Source organism: Lathyrus oleraceus, chromosome 1 (genome assembly GCF_024323335.1).
Source record: "Lathyrus oleraceus cultivar Zhongwan6 chromosome 1, CAAS_Psat_ZW6_1.0, whole genome shotgun sequence".
NCBI classification, from domain to species: Eukaryota; Viridiplantae; Streptophyta; class Magnoliopsida; order Fabales; family Fabaceae; genus Lathyrus; species Lathyrus oleraceus.
In genome coordinates this window covers 72,890,319-72,908,800 of record NC_066579.1, presented here as the reverse complement: position 1 = coordinate 72,908,800, position 18,482 = coordinate 72,890,319, and positions in this window count along the sequence as shown.

Sequence of the window (18,482 nt, the reverse complement as noted above, 5' to 3'; positions counted from 1 at the left end):
TATGCAATGAGACTCTATGCATGCGGTACCGACTATTTGTGAACATATAGTTCAACCTCACCGTCCAAATCCAGGCACGGCTACCAAGCTCACTAGTCCCACTCATTTGAGACATAGTGACTCACTCACTAATTCCTCACCATGGGAATTAGCTACCACCCCAAATGGGCCATGAAATGCACGCTAATCACCTAGCATGCAAACATCAACAACAACAATCAAAATGATTTACTCACTAATTCCTCACCATGGGAATTAGCTACCACCCCAAATGGGCCACAACATGCATGCTAATCACCTAGCAATGCAACATCAACAATAATCAAGAATAGACACATGCTCACACTCTAAGCCATAATACAGTCTATTCACACATGTATACATTCACATCATCATGTATACCATCACACATTATCAACATAATTAATCACAAAAGCATATCATATCATGCCACATAATCAAACACAGTATTAGCACACTCTACTAATACCTATACCACTCAAACAACGGGAATTGACCCCTACAACATCATATCTCAGCTAAGTACATCACTCAGCCTAAACAACCAAAAACTGCACAACAACAGTTCAGGAAAAATCCCAACTCTGCCCATACGCGTACTGTCCATGCCATACGCGTATTGCCCAAACCTGGCCAACTCCATACGCGTAATGCCTACTCTCTTACGCGTATTGCGCATTTCCTCGCCCAACTCATACGCGTACCTCCTATCCCATACGCGTACGCTACGCGTAACAACTTCCCATTACGCGTACCAACAGAGACCAATTCACGTTCAAAATGCCATCTTTTCCACCCATACGCGTAAGGCTTCCCCCCATACGCGTACCAACATCTCATACGCGTATTGCCTAGTGCCATACGCGTATGACCAGAGACCAGAGCTCTCAGATCTGCAATGGCTTTCTCTGCTACGAGACCTATCCAATTCAACCTTCTACAGTCCAAATTTCACACACAATTCATTCATATCATCTAACACGAATCATACACTTTCGATTTCACAAATTTCTAACCTTTCTACCTCTAATTCCTACGAATTTCGTCAATTATAATCCAAATTTTCGTTCATCTCCAAAGTTCACAATTCAACATATATCATCCAATCAGAGGTAAAACAATGGTCTATTACTACCCAGTACATATCATCCCATAATACCCGTTAATCGATGATAAACCCCCCTTACCTGAGTTAATCCGGCAGCTTCCGAGCTCCAAGCTTCTCCTTCCTTCAACCTTCGTTCTCTGGCTTTTTGCCCTTTCTGCCTCTTTTCCCTTTTCACGTGAAATTAACCTTTTTACCAAAAATGGGATTTTTCTAAATTCCAACTTATATATTATTCCAATAAATAATTATCCCAATAATTATTACTCCAAAATAATAATAAAATAATAATAATCCAAACTTCAAATTATTCAATTAAATTAATAAATAAAATATTAATTTAAATTAAATAATTAGCTTAGTTTAATTGGGGTGTTACAGTTCTTAACTGAGACTCCATGCTCGTGACTCTCAACAAACCCATGATTCGTGGTTGAGTCGTTCAAACATTGTTAATATCAATGGATCCCGGATCAGGGGTAAAACCTAAATCCACCAAAGCGGCTGGTTGATATTAAGAATGTTAGAGCCGGTTCATGTACCGTTAATATCAATGGAACTTGGGTGTTGATAAGGTGAAAACCTAAGTCCACCAAAATGGATGATTGATATTAGGGATACAATGAGCTTTCCCACGACCTTTGTTTGGCGTGCTTTGCTTGATCCTTGAGTGTGATTGTTGCATTCATGCATTCACGCATTCATCTACATCCATGTCATCAGAAGAAAAAAGGAAATTTTCAAGGAACTCAAAGGAGTTTATTTGCAAAAAATTTCAAAACATGAAAAAACCCGGATTTTTTTTTCTTTCACCTGATGTATCTGATGAGATATTCTCATGTATAATCAAAATGCTTAAGATTTCAAAGGTTGCAAATAAAACCCTCGGGTTTCTTTGAAATAAAAACAAGCATATGCATAAACACTTCATGCATCATTTGCATAAACAGGTGTTTTGCTCCGGTCTCCCGTCCTATGGTCTGACCCTGCGATCTTCATTTATTTTGAAGACGCATTTTGCCGGTATTATACCAGAACCAACTCTGCCAGATTGATGGATCATCCTGAGCAAGAGGATTGTGAATTCGGAAGGAGGAATTTGCCTGACTACGTACTGTTGATGGATTTATTCCTGGTTATTCGATCCCGGGCTGGCATTGGCTACTGTTCTGGGGCACTTAATGAGAAAGGTTTGTTCACGAGTGGAGGATTCATCCATGCTGATCAACCTGAAGAAGAAGCTGCTGCTATCTTAGAAGAGGACGCAGAAGATTTGAACAATTTCATCATACCTGGTGGTGTCTGCCACAATTGGGTCGCTGTGGATGTTCCTACGGTCATTCATAAGTCAGCGTGATTTGTTCACTTTGTTGAAACCCTTCTCCCATGCCAAAAGGAGAAGTGATGACATTGTTGGCAGCATTTTAATGCAATGATGTTTTCATTCAATTAATGCATTGTTAAACATTTGTTTTTCCATTTGTTTTCACTTTTTGCTTTTTTGCATGAAATCAGTGATCACAAAAAACCCTGAAAAACAAGAAAACATCTTTTCATCTGCATAAATGATTTGCTTGTTTGAATTCAAAAGCTTTTCATTATCCAGAATCATTATGCAGGGATTTCTAAACCCATTGAACATAATGATCTAACGCCATCTCCCAATCTTGAAGTCCTTGTATCTGAGGCAGAGGAAGATGATGTTGAAGGGGATTCCTGACGAGATTACCCGCCTTCTTGAACACCTAAAGAAGCTCATTCAGCTGTATCATGAGAATCAGCAAAACAGTCAAACTGGGACATTAAAAAAAAAAAAAAAAAATCAAAAAAAATCAATCAAAAAAAAGAGAGAAGAGGGTGAAAAAAGATGAAAAAATCAAAAAAATCAAAAAAAATTTTCAAGAATTTTCCAAAAGGAAAAAGAAAAAAATTATACCCTCAAGTCCCTAGTTGACTGATGCTGAATGGATTCAGAGTCGTTACGACCAACTGAATTGGATCGAAGAAAAGCAATTAACTGCCATGTGTCATGGTCAGTTATATCAACAGAGAATGAAGAAAGCATTCGACAAGAAGGTCAAGCCTCGTGTATTCCGAGAAGGTGACCTTGTGCTCAAGAAAGTTTTGTCTTTCGCGCCCGATTCCAGGGGCAAGTGGACTCCAAACTACGAGGGTCCATATGTTGTTAAGAGAGCCTTTTCAGGCGGTGCTTTAATGCTTACAACAATGGATGGGGAGGATTTCACTCGTCCTGTGAATTCAGATGCAGTCAAGAGATACTTTGCCTAGAAAAAAGTATATGCAAATGAAAAAAAACAGAATAGCTCGCTAAGTTGAAAACCCGAAAGGGCGGCTTAGGCAAAAATGAGCGTCTCGGTGGAGAACCCGCAAGGGTAATCCAGGCAAAAATTAGAGACTGAAAAAAAATAATATTTGCATCCCGCTAGATTGAGTACCTCACTCTGGGGCAATCTAGGCAAAAATTAGGGATTTGGCAAGTAACTGCATCCTGACAAGACTTTCTGTTTCACCAGTCGTCATTTCGTCAGAAGATTCTCGATTCGTCATCAACCGAAGCTTCGGATACATCGAGATTCAAATTGGTAGAGAAAGGATCATTATGTTCAATGTAGCCCTCTTCCAATATATATCACTGATTTCAAAATTGTACAGATCTATGGAGTCTTGCCATTTGCAGACTACCATTCTATCAAATTAATTTGAGCTTTTTATCCAATTTATTTGCACTCTTATTTGTTTCAATTCAACAAATGTTTTGCATGTTTTAAATTGATAAAATGTCATTGTTTTAAAATCAAATTTTTCAAAAAATTTTGTTTTAAACAAAGTGAACATTCACAAGATTGAAAGGATACTCAAGAATATCTCAGTGCTCTCCCGAGGGTGACATGATTTCCAACAGGTAAGACATTGGTTCATATTCCTGGTTTGGTTGTATCTTCTTTCTCCAGATCTTTGTTGAGGTTGTTCCTCAGACAGAGGTGTTGTTGGGGTTATTCCCCAGTACAGTCGCAAGTGATTTGTTGTTGAAGACTTCGTTTTCTCCAGCAGCAGTTTTTCCCGGCATGGGTGTTTTCTTGTGAAGTTTCGGTGGTTGATGGTTTGTCATCTCGGTGCCCCGTCACTTTATCCAGTGGGTCGTATCCCCAGACTTTGTTTGTCTCCTCAGCACAGTCATGAGTATAGCCATTGACTGATACTCCCCTCGAAGTCGCGAGTAGAGCTGTCATTAATATCCCCACCAGGGTTGCAAGTGGAGTTGTTACCGCTCTTCCCAGTGCAGTTGCCAGCGGAGTTGTCTGTTTCCTCAGCGTGATTGTTTTCTTTTTTGAAGACTTGGTAAGTCAGTGGTTTGATACCCGGTACTTTACCCTTTCCCCGGCGAAGTCGTCTGCGGAATTATTGCTATCTCTCCATCAGAGTTATTCTCTTCAGCAGAGTAGGATTTATTTTCCTATTCAGTGGTTAATTCGGGTTGACATCCCAGTATTACATCCATCTTTTCCTCAGCTTAGTCTGCAGAATGTTTGTTGTGGCAGTTTCGCCTGTTGAATACTCCTTCAATCCCTAGTATGGTCGGATGATGGCTTTAGCCTCCAGTGAACGGACTATTTTCCTGACTGTTTGTGATCCCCAGTAGAGTGGCTTACATTGCAGAATCTACTTGTTGTGATCAGTTTGCTATGTGTATTCTCCCCAAGTGGAGTGGTTCGTTGCAGAATCTACTTGTTTGATCTGTCCTCCCTCAGTGGCTTGTTCCCCAAGAGAGTAGCCGACAATTTTCCCTAGTAGAGTTGCTTATGCAGTTAGATTTTATTTGGATGATATCATTCTCCCTCAGTGGGTTGTCCCCCAGCGGAGTTATGTGAGTTTGCTTCTACAGCAGTTCGTGCTTATGCACCCTTTGTTCCTCAGTTAACACTGGGACCCCCTGCAGATACTTTGGGATCTTCTCTTGTTCCCCTACAGATTCGTCTTGGTGGCCGTTTCGCCCGTTGTGACTTTCTGTACCCTGATTGGGTTGTTTCCTGATATCTCTGATTCTCTGCTTCCTCAGCAGTACTTGCAGATCTTTGCTTTACAACATATAGATCTCCGCAGATTGGCTCTCCAGCTGGTTTTTCCCCTGGAAGTATAATACCGGACGTTCAGTTCCTGGACCTGTTGTGTTAGAATTGTCTGTTTCGTCAGCATTCATCAAACATAAATCACGCATATTCATGCATATTCATAAAACATTCAGATATTCATGTTGCATTTCTTGCCATATATCTTTTGTTTGTCGTGTCTCCTGCTATGGTGATATAGATCTTTTTACAGATCTCCCCAAGCAGATGTCGGGTGTTATAAATCTCTCCATATAGAGTCAACCCCATAAGCAGAAAATGTTGTTTTTCCTTCTGCAGTTCCCCACTGAGATATATCCTCGTGGATGACGGTTTCTTCCGTTTCCTCCCAACACATATATTGGGATGGATTTTCCTATTTGAGTTACATCCTCATTAGGACGTGTCTTTATTTAGTCTGTCTCTTCGGATTATTCCCGAATTGGCTATTTGTCAGATATCTTGTACTTCCCAGTGGGTTGTTCCCCAGCGGAATGTTTTTGGGCCTCTACCCTCATACCGGTAGTTGTAAGTCATACTTTTCCTGGCTTTCTTAACAGAATTTGTGGTTATACACCTTTTATTCTCCAGCCAGAGTTTTTGGTCTTCTACCTACTACCCGGTAGTTGTAAATCCTATTTTCCTGCTCTCCAGCAGTTTGTGGTTTGTTATAACCCTATTTTGGTTTCCCGTGCGGATTTGTGATTTATTCTATCCCCACGCGGAGTTGTTGGTCTTCTACCCCGTATTCGGTAGATGTAAACCCTAATTTTGTGGTTATCTTCATCTAGTTCTTGATGTTGATTTTCCTTTGCTTGTATAAGTTGCTCAGATCAGCACTTATATCCTCAGCAAGTCTTTTGTGGGTAATTGCCGTATGCTAGCAATTTTATCCCCAGCGGGTCCTTTCACCGTTTGCTAGTGATTTGTTCCCCAGATCATTGGTGGTATACCAATGTATCCCCAGCTAGTCCCTGTGGATAATTGTCGGATGCTTGCAATTTATCCTCAGCAGATCGCCTTTCATTTACCCTTTTGTTGGTAATGTCTGTTGCTCCTTTTGATTGGTTATCATTATATACCTAGTTTGGTATCCCGATGCCTTTCTTTTCGGTTGATTTATCCTTTATTAACCCAGTAACCGGTTGTGGATAATCTCCCATGCGAGTATATTATTCACGGTCTGCCGGTAATGAATAATATGTCTCATGCACTCTTCAGTCGAAGCCTTTTGCGTTTCCCCGGTCGAGTAAGATTCGTTATTCCCCTTGTGGAGCCGAATATTCTTGTTGTTGGATAATTGCCGGATGCTTGCAATTTATCCCTTTGAGTTGTCTTTCGTTTACCCGGATGCTTGGTATCGATTGTCTCTCTATTTTGGATAGTCACCTATTATATACCCAGTAACCGGTATCTCTGGTGTCTTTTCCTTTCGAGTATATTATTCACGGTCTGCCGGTAATGAATAATATATCTCATGCGCTCTTTAGTTGGAATCCTTTGTTGATTTTCCCCAACTGAGCAAGATTCGTATTCTTTGTGGATTCGAATATCCATCCTTTAACCAGTTTGTGTTTTGGATGATGAGTGTTTTGGAAGTGAAATCCAATTCACGTTTCGGTAGATCACCTATTATATACCCAGTAACCGGTATCTCTGGTGTTTCTTACCATGCGAGTTTATTATCTACGTTCTGACGGTAATAGATAATATATCTCATGCGAGTATCTTATCCACGGTCTGCCGGTAATGGATATTGTATCTCATGCACTCTTTGGGTTTGTGTCCCCAGTTGAGTAAGATTCGTTTTCCCGTTGTGGATTCGAATGCCCATCCTGTAAGTCGATTTGCTTTTTCAAGCCCTCCTTTCGGATGATGAGTGTTTTGGAAGTGAAAACCAATTCACGTCTTCGGATCTTATCCTATAAACAACCCAGTAACCGGTTCAGGATAATTTTCCTTTCGAGTATATTATTCACGGTCTGCCGGTAATGAATAATATGTCTCTTTTTCACTCTTGGGTTAATCTTTTGATTGTTTTCCCCTCAGAGTAAGATTCGTATTCTTTGTAGAATCGAATGTCCATCCTTAAACAAGTTTGCTTTTCTAGCTCTCTTCAGGATGATGAGTGTATTGGAACACACACCAATTCACGTCTTTGGTCGGTCACCTGTTACATACCTACAACCCGGTATCCTTGGTGTTCCTTCCTGAGTTTGTTACCCTCATACCGTTAACATCTCTTTTCTTTGGTGCTTCCTCAGTGAAGTTTTCCTGTTGCTTCTCCCCCAGGAGTCAGCTTGTGTCTCTCCAATGGATGTATTTTCCTTTGGAATTCTTTCCCCCCAGTGTGAGTCCTTCACTCCCCGGTGAGTTCTCCAGTCTGTTTTCTGCTATTTCCTAATCAGAGTCGTGTCTTGTTCACGTTGTGTCAGTTTTATTATCCCCAACTAGAGTCTTGTTAGAGTCTCTGTTCCTGGTGAGTGTATTACTCCGATGGATCGTCTTTTCTTCTGTGTGAATCATATTCCCCACAGAGTTTGTGTCTTTTGCATGCATACATTTGCATCATGAGGTCTCTTAGGGACCAAAATTTGTCTCATTACTGTTATTTAAGCCCATTCTACCGCGTCGAGATGAAGATTTCTAAACTTCACTTCTCCGGCTAGAATGACCTTAAATAGGGGCATCTGTAAGACCCCAATTTTGGCCCTAAGATCCCTCATGGCCCATATCATATCATATCATGGCCTCAAGGATCACTGCATGCTCTGGTTTCCCTCCTAGTGGGTAGGTTGCCTTGTGAGTTGTTTCTTGATCACCAAGCATGCTTTGCATTTGTATATCTTTGCCTTTCATATGTTTACTAACCAAAAAGTACAAAAATATTGTCAGTCTAACCTTGTTGCTTGCAGTTGAAGCAATCATCAGCAATTAGGTCAAAGACAGTCAAAAGTCAGTCAAAGCAGTGGATGGTGGCCATTCTTGCAGAATTTGGGCACCATGATCAATAATCAAGAGTTCATGCAACTTGGGACATCATTTGGAATCAAGTTCTCAAGGAATTAGGGTTTGGAATTCATCAGAAATGCTTCAGTCATCCAAAACCCTAGAAAAGTCAAACTTGGTCAACTGTGGATTTAATCAGTGATTTGATGGATAGAATTGATTTGAAGAAGTTCATTCATGCTCATATAAGCCTCATATATCATGCCAAACCTCATCATGGAAGAATTTGAAGTAAAATCAGAAATTTCCCAAAATAGAAAGTGGACCTGTAATTTCAACTGCCAAAAATGGAAACTTCTTGATCCTCAACTTACATCATGGTACAAGCTTCAAATGAATTTTTGCCCAACATGAAAGTTGAAGATCTTGTTCTCCCATTTTCAAAAAGTCCAAGAACACCCAAATCCCATGTGTGGTTGTCAAGATATGATCAATTCAATTTCAAAAATTTGTGAACTTCAACAAGCCATATCTCATGAACCATAAGGCCAAATTTGGTGGGGTTTTTTCCTACAAACCACATTTTTCCTCCTCTTTCCAAAAATATAAATTTCATCCTCCAAAACCCTGCCAATCAAAATGGCATTTTTTGACCTATTTCATTTAAAAATCAAGTTTGACCAATAGTTGACTTTTTGATTTATTGTTTTTTCTCACTTTGGCCAATTGGGATTTGTTTCATATGGTATTTGCAACATGATCCAAGTCCAAATTCATGCTCATGATACCATCATATCACCATTTTGGCATAAGGTGCATAACTTGAAATTTTTGCAAATGACTTCATTAAAACAAGGCAATGTTAGCAATCCTTGAGCAGACCAAAAACAGCAAATTGGAAGGTCTGTTCACAGCCTGTATCAAGCCCAATTCGTGCAAGAGTTACACCTCCATATTCACTTGTGCAAAACTTAGCAAAAATGCAAATCATTTCATTAAAACAAAACCAGTTTAGCACATGGATTACAGACCTTAAACAGTCATATTTAAAGTGATTTTCTGCTCATTTGAACCCTAGAGAATGACAACAGCCGACCAAAAATCCTCACTCTCTCATTTTTTCCATTTTTGCATACTTGCATTTTTCTGTTAAAAAACTCAAAAGAACCCTTGCATCTTTGGTTTGTTCCTTCACATACAAAGCATTTGGAGGCCTTTGCAAGGAAAGAGTACTAGCTGTAACCATCATTTCGAGCTCTGTTATTTCCAAGCTCCAACAATGGAAGATGTGTTTTTGAGTTGGAATCGACATGGTTAAGCTCAAAGTCCTCGAGCATTCAGCATTTGGAGCTACAAACTTCATCTGTTTCATTATCTCATAGTCGAACAACAGCCATTTCATCACCTTGCTTCAGTTTTGGTAAGATTTCGACTTACTCCGTTTCTTAAACTATGCTATGCTTACTGTAGACCTTGATGTGCTGTTTGTTTTGAACCTTAAATCATTGAAAATGATTAACCATGCTAGGAGAAATCTGAGTCTAAAGCTTGTTGGACATTTTTGTTTTGCATGATTTCTGGTTGGTTAACTCGATTTAGTGCTAATGCTTGATGGATTTATGCTACCTGATGTTTGATGATGCTATTGATATGCCTGCCATGGATTTCTGAGCATTTTGATTTTTTATGATTGAATGGTAATGATGATGCTCTGCTGTTATGATGAACCCTAATTGATTCTCCAGAAATTCACATGATATATGTTTGGCTTACTGTTGTTTGATGTTGCATAACTGCCAATTGCCATGCTGTATGCTTGATGCTGTCGAATTTTATTTTGGATGATTACATGAAGATGAACATACATGTTGCTGTTGAAACCCTAGAGCCATTTCCCAGATTTTCTTGTTGGCTGCTGTTGTTCTATGTTGCATGAATATTACGGTTGTGTTACCATGTGGTTTGCATGATTTTGTTTGAGTTTCGTTTTGCCATGATGATTGATGAAGATGAACAAATGAGCTGCTGTTGTATAAACCCTAAGGGTTTTTGAACCCAGAAAACGTGAAAACCCGATTGGCCCTCTGCACTGTTCCATTGGCCATCAACCAATGAAAACATTCCGTTTCGTGGCCTGAAACGCAGAGTTTTGATAAGTGACACGCTGAATTACAAAATTGCCACGCTGACCACACTTTGACTCACTATTCCATGTCATTTTGTTCATGTTGCTACAATTTGTTCATCAACTTGTAAAATCCATTTCTCCTTCATTTTAACTCCAAAAATCATGAGATTTTTTCCATCATTTTCACAAGAATGTCTAGTATTTTATTATGATTTTTAATAATTTTTTGTGTGGCTGGATTTTTTATGGTATTAAGTTTCTCAACATGTATGCTAATTGATACCTCTGGCCATTCCTTTTGTGAAATGATGAGAATGTATCCATTGCCCCTGAAATTTTTTGTGGTGAAACTAGACTCATTTATCTTTGTTTCCATGTAAAGATTGTGCATTTATCATTTGTGGTTTGCTAGATATGAATTTCTGAAGTAGGGTGTGACAATTTGTGTCACACCAATGTTGTGCATTTTCATGATTTTTGTTCATATGCTTCATGACATCCAAATGACCCCAAATTTTGCATGAATGATCTCTTACATGTCTAGTTTGTGTATGAATTTTCTTGGATTTAACCATGCTGTTTCCAATTTGTTTGTGAATTTGCTTCCATGCCTAGTCAAATGTTGACTTTGTGTGACACATCTTGCCAAATCCTTTGTGAAATTCTCATATCTTATTGAATGATCATGAAATTTCATATGTGCATGCTAGACATCTTGAGCTTTGCATTGGTGTTAATCCCATCCATTTCTCATCTGTTTTCAATTTGTTATGAATTTTTGAAGTTGATACATGTTTGTTGACCTTCTTGGTGCACAATTGAAATTGTGTTGACTTCTTGATTTTATTTGACTATCTTCCCATGATCCAATTGAACTGAAATTTAATATGCATGCTATGTTATGGATTGTGATTGAGTATGATTTATTTCATAATTTTTAGAATTGGTTATGACTGCTTTTAAGCTTGGTCTTGCTGTTGACCTTTTGTATGCTTCATTTTGCCATGTTTGACTTCTTTGGCCTATGAAATGATAATGATGCATGATTTGATTGTGAAACCAATTGTGCTAGCTTCTTAAATGTTTTAACATGAATTGGGTTGACTTTTCTTTGCTGTTTTGACCTTTTCTTTCATCTTTGACCCTAGGCTAGTCCTAGTGGTCTTTTGAGCTTACAATTGAGTTAATGTTTCAGGTTAAGCACCAATGCCTCAATGATCATCCAAATTTGATTGAGTTGGATTATATATATCATGTGCTAACCCTTGTTTTGTAGGTGTGACTCATATAGTTGAGTCTTGTGCTTTGCACATTGGTCCCTCTGTGGTTGACTGTTGTTTATCCATTCCTTTTGTTTTAAACTGTTGAACTGTTTACTAATAAGTTTGACTTTTTCAGGTACACTTTAGTTGCTTTAGTTGCTTGCTTTGCTATTTAGCAATTGCTTTTGAGGTATAAACCTTTCTTCTTCATGTAGTCTGGAGACCCGGTCTGTTATTTGACCGGGCAAACTGTCTGAAGTCCTCCTTAAGAGGCAATGCCTGTGTGTGTTTAAATTTGTCCCAAGCAGGAAAAGTCCTTCAAGTAAGGCAATTGGTAGATCAAAGGGATAAGCAACCTATCCCCTACTATTCAGTGAGTCCTCTCCTTGCTCCCATTACATGGTTGAAGCATCGAGATAAAAACCCAAGATCAATCGAGTCAATAATGTGGAAAGAGCTCCATCTTTCTGAGCTCCCACACTTTCTTATATGCTCTCCCTGATCAGGGATAGAAGCAATGAGGCACACCCCTCATCTCCTTTTCATCTGCTTCACCTTAGCCTCTCAATGGCAAGGTTAAGAGCGACATTTACCTATTACAGTGGACTTTCATAGTCAAACCCTCTTGTGTGAGCCCCCTTGTTTTGGCTATAGAGTGTGCTGTTTTGATATTCATTGATTGACTGATTGCTTCATATACACATGTTTGCTTTCATGCTTTGTGCACTCATCATCATTAATTGCTCATTAATGCACAATCATCTCATTTGTCTTTGTGATATTGTCATTTGTTGTTTACCCATTGAGGACAATTGTAAGACCATCCATTGGCCATTGCTCCTATGATATGGAAGTGAGTATAAGACCATCACCTTGGCCACTCATCTTATCTTTGCCTAATGCATTTATTTGATTGTATGTGAGGAAGCAACTGTAAGTCCCTGCAAGTTGGCATTTGCTTTCCTATGATCACATGTTCCTTTGTTTACTTGTATGTGAGGATACAACTGTAAGTCCCTGCAAGTTGGCATTTGTTTTCCTAGGATCATACTGTGTATGTTAGAGTAAGCCCAGACAGATTGGCATCTGACATCCATGTTTTTACTTTCTCTGTTTATGTGAGGTTGCAACTGTAAGTCCCAGCAAGTTGGCATTTGCATTCTTGTGATCATATTGTTGCTTTTGTTCTTGTATGTGAGGATCCATTGTAAGTCCCTGTAATGTGGCATTGGATTTCCTAGGACCATACTGTGGAGTTAACCTAAGTCCAGATAGATTGGCAGTTGATTTCCATGTTTCATTTTTGTTTTCTTCTGAGGAGATTAGTATAAGACCATTGAGTGGCTTCTGATATCCTATTCTGTTTTAGGAGACTGGTGTAAGCCCATCTATTGGTATCCGGTATCCGCTTTTTATTTCTTTGCCTGTGGAGATTAGTGTAAGTCCATAGAGTGGCCTCTGATATCCCGTTTTGTTTTAGGAGATTGGTATAAGACCATTGATTGGCATCCGGTATCCGCCTTTCTTTGCTTTGTTGTTTATTATTATCCATTGCTATTCCAAAGGACACACTTGAATCATCTGTTATATGATTTCAAGAAGTGAACCTTCTAAGAAGTTTTACAATCCCATCCTCATCCATTCATCATTCATTATGTCCTAGACTTTTTCACACTTTATCTTTCAAATTTGACATAAGTGTTGTGCAAACATCTTCATGTTTTCAAATTAAAAACCTGGACTCAAGTCCTTGACCTTTTTTTCAAACTTCATTTCATAATACTTATTTGAATTGATCTTAATTATACTCTGACTTCACTTTCATAATCACAATCAATTAACTTCACTCATTCACTTGTTTTGGCTTTGTCCATTAATCTTTTCATGCATTAGCCATAGGTTTCAATTATCATTGTGGTTGATGTAAATCTTGCCTATCCTTAGTGAGTCGACAGTAAGACTTCCGTACTGAAAACAGGGCTAACCCCTCTAGTACGTCGAAGCTATCCTCGCATGGTGGATGTTGTTTTTGGTCGAGTGTTCTCCCATTGATAATGAAAAGCCTCAGTGCTTGTGTTTAAAATTGAATCCACCAACTTTTGGAAATCTTTTAGCCGAACTACGGCGTTTTGATCCTTACCTTTGATGGAAGGTACGTAGGCAGCGGGTTCATCCGTTCGAACACAAAAACCAATAACCCAATAAAAAATGTATATTCTTTTCTCATCATCCCAATCATGTTTGCACAATAAATATGTCATAACAAATAACAATCTTTTACAACAAGTGTGAAAAGGGCTCCCTAGGAGTACCTAGGACGTGATGGGTGCCTAACACCTTCCCATTGCGTAATTTACCCCTTACCCAGACTCTCTGATCTTTTTATTAGTTTTCTACGTGTAAAACTTCTTAGGCTTTTGTTCGCTTTTTAGCCAGTCCTTTGGATAAATAAAAGTGCGGTGGCGACTCGAAATTTCAATGTATCTCTTGCTTATGATTTAATCGATAGATCATATAGCGACGAATACACCGCTACAAGATGGAATCAAGGTCTGGAGCGTCTAAGAAAAGAAAGGGAGCGACTACTTCCTGGACTGTACCTATCCAATTTGATAACGACAAATTTGTCGGCCCGAAGCAGGCCGCAAGGTACATTTCTCTGGAGAAACGGAAAATTCTTCCGGAGAAGCGATTCCTCATCAACCCTCAGGGAACGAACAGAACTTTTGCCGGGTTGATTGACACAATGAAATGGGATCGGTTGATTAATCCCCTGGAGCATTATGACATAGCAACAGTGCGTGAATTTTATGCAAACGCACTGCCTGATGACGACGAGCCCTTTACTTGGGTATCTAAAGTGGCCGGGCGTCCAATTGCATTTGATCGGGATGCCATCAACCGAGTCCTTGGGGAACCGCTCCAGCTGGGAGCTGAAGAGAGGGACAAATACCATACTGATTTACGGCTTCACCGGGATGTTGAAGCAATTTATGCCGCCCTGCTATTACCAGGGAAATCTGTTGAGCGGAACCCATCTGGGGTTCCAATGAGGTTTCATAGGGAGGACATGACTCCCTTGGCTCAACTGATTCTACTGATGGTGCTGACCAACATCCAGCCTAAGTCCCACACGTCTACAGTGCCGATCCCAGTGGCACATTTGGTTCACAGTATCCTCTCCAACGTCCAGATCGATGTGGCGAGGATCATCGCTAATGAGCTTAAGTCCGTGATCGAGAGCGGGCTAAAGTCGGGGGCTCGTGTGAATTGTCCCTTGGCTTTCCCGTGCTTGATCATGAGTTTGTGCATTCAGGCAAGGGTGAGACTTCCGTCTCGGGGTCAGGTAAGGATCCCGCCACCTATCGATGACCGATATGTGGCCAAATATTGTAGAGCCAAGAATGCCAGAGGCAGTGCAGCTACAGCAAGTACCCGGGCTTCTGATGGTCCTGGTACTTCTACTCCTGGACTTGATCCCTACCTGAGAGTTGTGTGTGATTATAGTTTTGAATGGATGGCGGCATCCCAGAGAGCCATGCTAGATATGCACGACTCTATGCAGCGGTTACAGCTGCAGGGAAGTGGTGCTCATGCCTTGATGACGCGTGAGCAGTTTCTGCTTAACGCCAACTGGCCTGTGGACAGGCCTGTCTATGGTGAGGGGGTGGGCGCTGGTGCGTCTTCAGGTGTTGCTGCTGATGATGATGATGCTGAGGATGATGAGGCTACCAGTTCTGAGGCCGGTAGCGAGGAGGATTCTGAGCCCTTAGAGGGTTAAGTTATTGTATTTTTCAGTTTTTATGTTTATTTCTATTTGTATTTTCGGATTATGTATTTTGACTTTGGTTTTGTACTTTTGGGGTGTTTTGTCCCCCATGAACTAATTTAAATTTTCAGTAATGTTATTTATTTATGTTTTTAATTTTGTTTGTTTAATAAATTTTTGGTTGATTGAGTGGCAAACCTTCTAGATTGGTTGCTCCTCAAAGAAGTACCCAATGAAGGTGCATCCGAGCTTGGATGGCAATGATAAGAATAAACAAGTGAATGAGGCTAAGGTACATGGTTACCTCCGGCTAGAATTTTAGAATGCATTAGGAACTTTACTCTTTTTGGTAAATTGAATATTGTCTTTTTGCAACATAATTGAATGAATGTTTCATCTAGAACTTAAAACCACAAATTGTGAGGAAACCTCCATTGTACACTTAAATGCTGGATTCTAATAACTTTTGTTGATTCATTTGATTCATGCTTTGTCTTTTATTATTGTGAATATGTGGAAGCAATTAGAAATGATCAAGGAACTTTTTTTTTATCGAGCACAACTACATCGAAAAACAACTTACCTGTGAGCAGAGAGAGTATTTGTTAACCCCTTTGAGCTTAAACAGTTGAATCTCAGCTTGAAATAAAGCGAGATTTCAAAAATCTTTTTTTACAACCAGGAAAATCTTGATTATTGTTCTTTTGCCGTAAAAAGTTAAGAGCATTCACTTAGGGTGAGTAAGAAATAAGTTGGGGAGAATCGGTAAGTACCACAACTCTTGAAAAAAAAATAAAAGAAAAACCGAGCAAGCATTGTAAATAAAAATATAGAAAAGAAACATCTGTTTTGTAAATATGATGTGAAAGAAAAGAACAAAAATAGAAAGAATGAAAATGAATGCTTGCTTGGAAGAAAAATAGTGAAAAATAAAAATTGAGTTGTGGAATATGAGTTGTGAAGGTTTCAAATAAGAAACAAATGAAACAAAGTCGAGATGTGTGAATAATATACTGTGAATGTCTCTTTTGCATCGGCACTTTCGTTTCAATGGCCTTAGAAATGACCCTTGTTTGTTAACCTAACCAAGCTTCAACCGAAAAGCCCTTAGTGATCTTTATGCTTCCACATTACCATTTATGATTGTTAGACATTGTATGAATCTATTTGATTTCTTCATTGTTTGTTAGAGAGTGAGATTATTCCCGCGGTTGCAAACGCGTAAATTCTTCATTCCTTATTCGAAGAGGAGAGATAGGGTGATTCATTCAGAATAATATTGTTGTAGATAGATAAATATTTCGCATAAGCTATTAAGTTTTAGTTCTTATGTATTATTTTATTCGAACCGTTGGAAACTTGTATATGCTGATTCGCTTGTGTTTGAGCCGTTTTATCCAACTTCGGAGAAACCTTTTTCTTAAGGCAAATCCTCTTGTCCTTCAAGGGGCATACTTTGCTTGAGGACAAGCAAGAATCTAGTTGGGGAGAGTTGTTAGATGCCCAAAAGTGCTTATTTGAGCTATCATACGTGGGCATCTTTCACTCTATTTCCTTGCTAAATTGTCAAAACCACCTTTGTTTTACATGAAATGCATTACATTGATAAACGATCTTGGTACCTTTGATTTATGTGTTATTGTGCAGGAAGAAGGCATGAAATAATTGAAAATGAAGACACAAGAAAGTTGGCAAAGGAACCAAAGAAAACAAGCATTCATCAGCCTGCTCGCTAGGCGAGCTGCTAGCGAAAAGCTCCAGTAAAATATCAATAAATTCGCTAGGCGAGCTGCTAGCGAAGGTGGTAGCGAGTTCGTTCAGTTTTGGTGAAAAGCGCAGCCAGCACTCACTCGCTAGGCGAGGCTCTAGCGAGTTCCCAGCGAGCATTCCAGTAGCCAAACCTCTCAACCTCGCTGGAGCGAGGGTTGAAGCGTGACCTTCGCTAGGCGAAGGTTCTGTTCGCTAGGCGAACATGACAGTCTGAGTAGGCTGTTTCTCTGGGCGCAGGGGCCTCTGGTGCCTCAATTAGACCCTCGCTAGGCGAGCCATTCTGCTCGCCTAGCGAGCATGACAGCCCAGTACAGCTCTATAAGTAGCAAGTGCCACTTTTGAGAGCCATACTTAGTTTTACCTAATTTTTCCACTTTTGTACTTTCTTAGAGATATTTTACAGCATTGTTCTTGGGAGATTTTATGCCCTAGATTTCATTTCTCTTCATCTTGTAACCATCTTCTACAAAAAGAAGGTGGATTCCCATCCAATCTCGATTATCCGACTTGGATGTTGATCAACCTTCTTCCGAAACTTGCCGACCAAGCTACCATGAAAATGAGTAGCTAAGTCATCCATTTGTCAAGGTTAGATGTAGGTGATTACTAGCTTTGTGTGTAAATGTAAGGATCTTCATGTGTAAACTCTTTAATGGTGAATATATGATGAAAACTTTGTTTCTATTTAAAACTCTTTGTGTTGGTTTATGATCGAGAGATGTTTACCAACTCTTGACCTAGGTTTTCATCCAATCTTGTTTGTTAGCTAGAGATAGTAATGAATGATTTTGTTCACCATAAGGTTGAACCAAAAAGTTGTCATTTTGATAGATTGTGTTCGAGAGAAACAATGGATCAAAATGGGAAAACTCACAATGTGTGTTCGAGAGAAACATATTGGGAGGACTTTGTGAAATGATTTATCATCTAAAGGAGTTTATAAGATTGTTGACCGAACAAATACATGCAAAGTGATCATCGAACCCTAACTTTGGCAATATTTCTCATTTATTCAAACCAAAACTTTTACCGCAATTTATTACCTTTTTATGCAAGATAACGTGACAACCAACCAAAACCCTATTGTTACATTGAGTTAGAATTAATACAACCATCGAATGGCGGTGATATCTTACAATCCCTGTGGATACGATAACAAAAACCCGACACGTAAATTTACAACTAACAATTAGATAGCCGTAATCAATTAGGTAGTTAGGGTGAATTTCCACATTAAAATCAATTAAGTAATTAGGATGAATCTCCACAAGGGTATTCCACAAATAAAGTGGAATACCTAGCAAGCTACTTGTTCCTGGGAATATGTGAATCCTTACAACATTCAGCACAC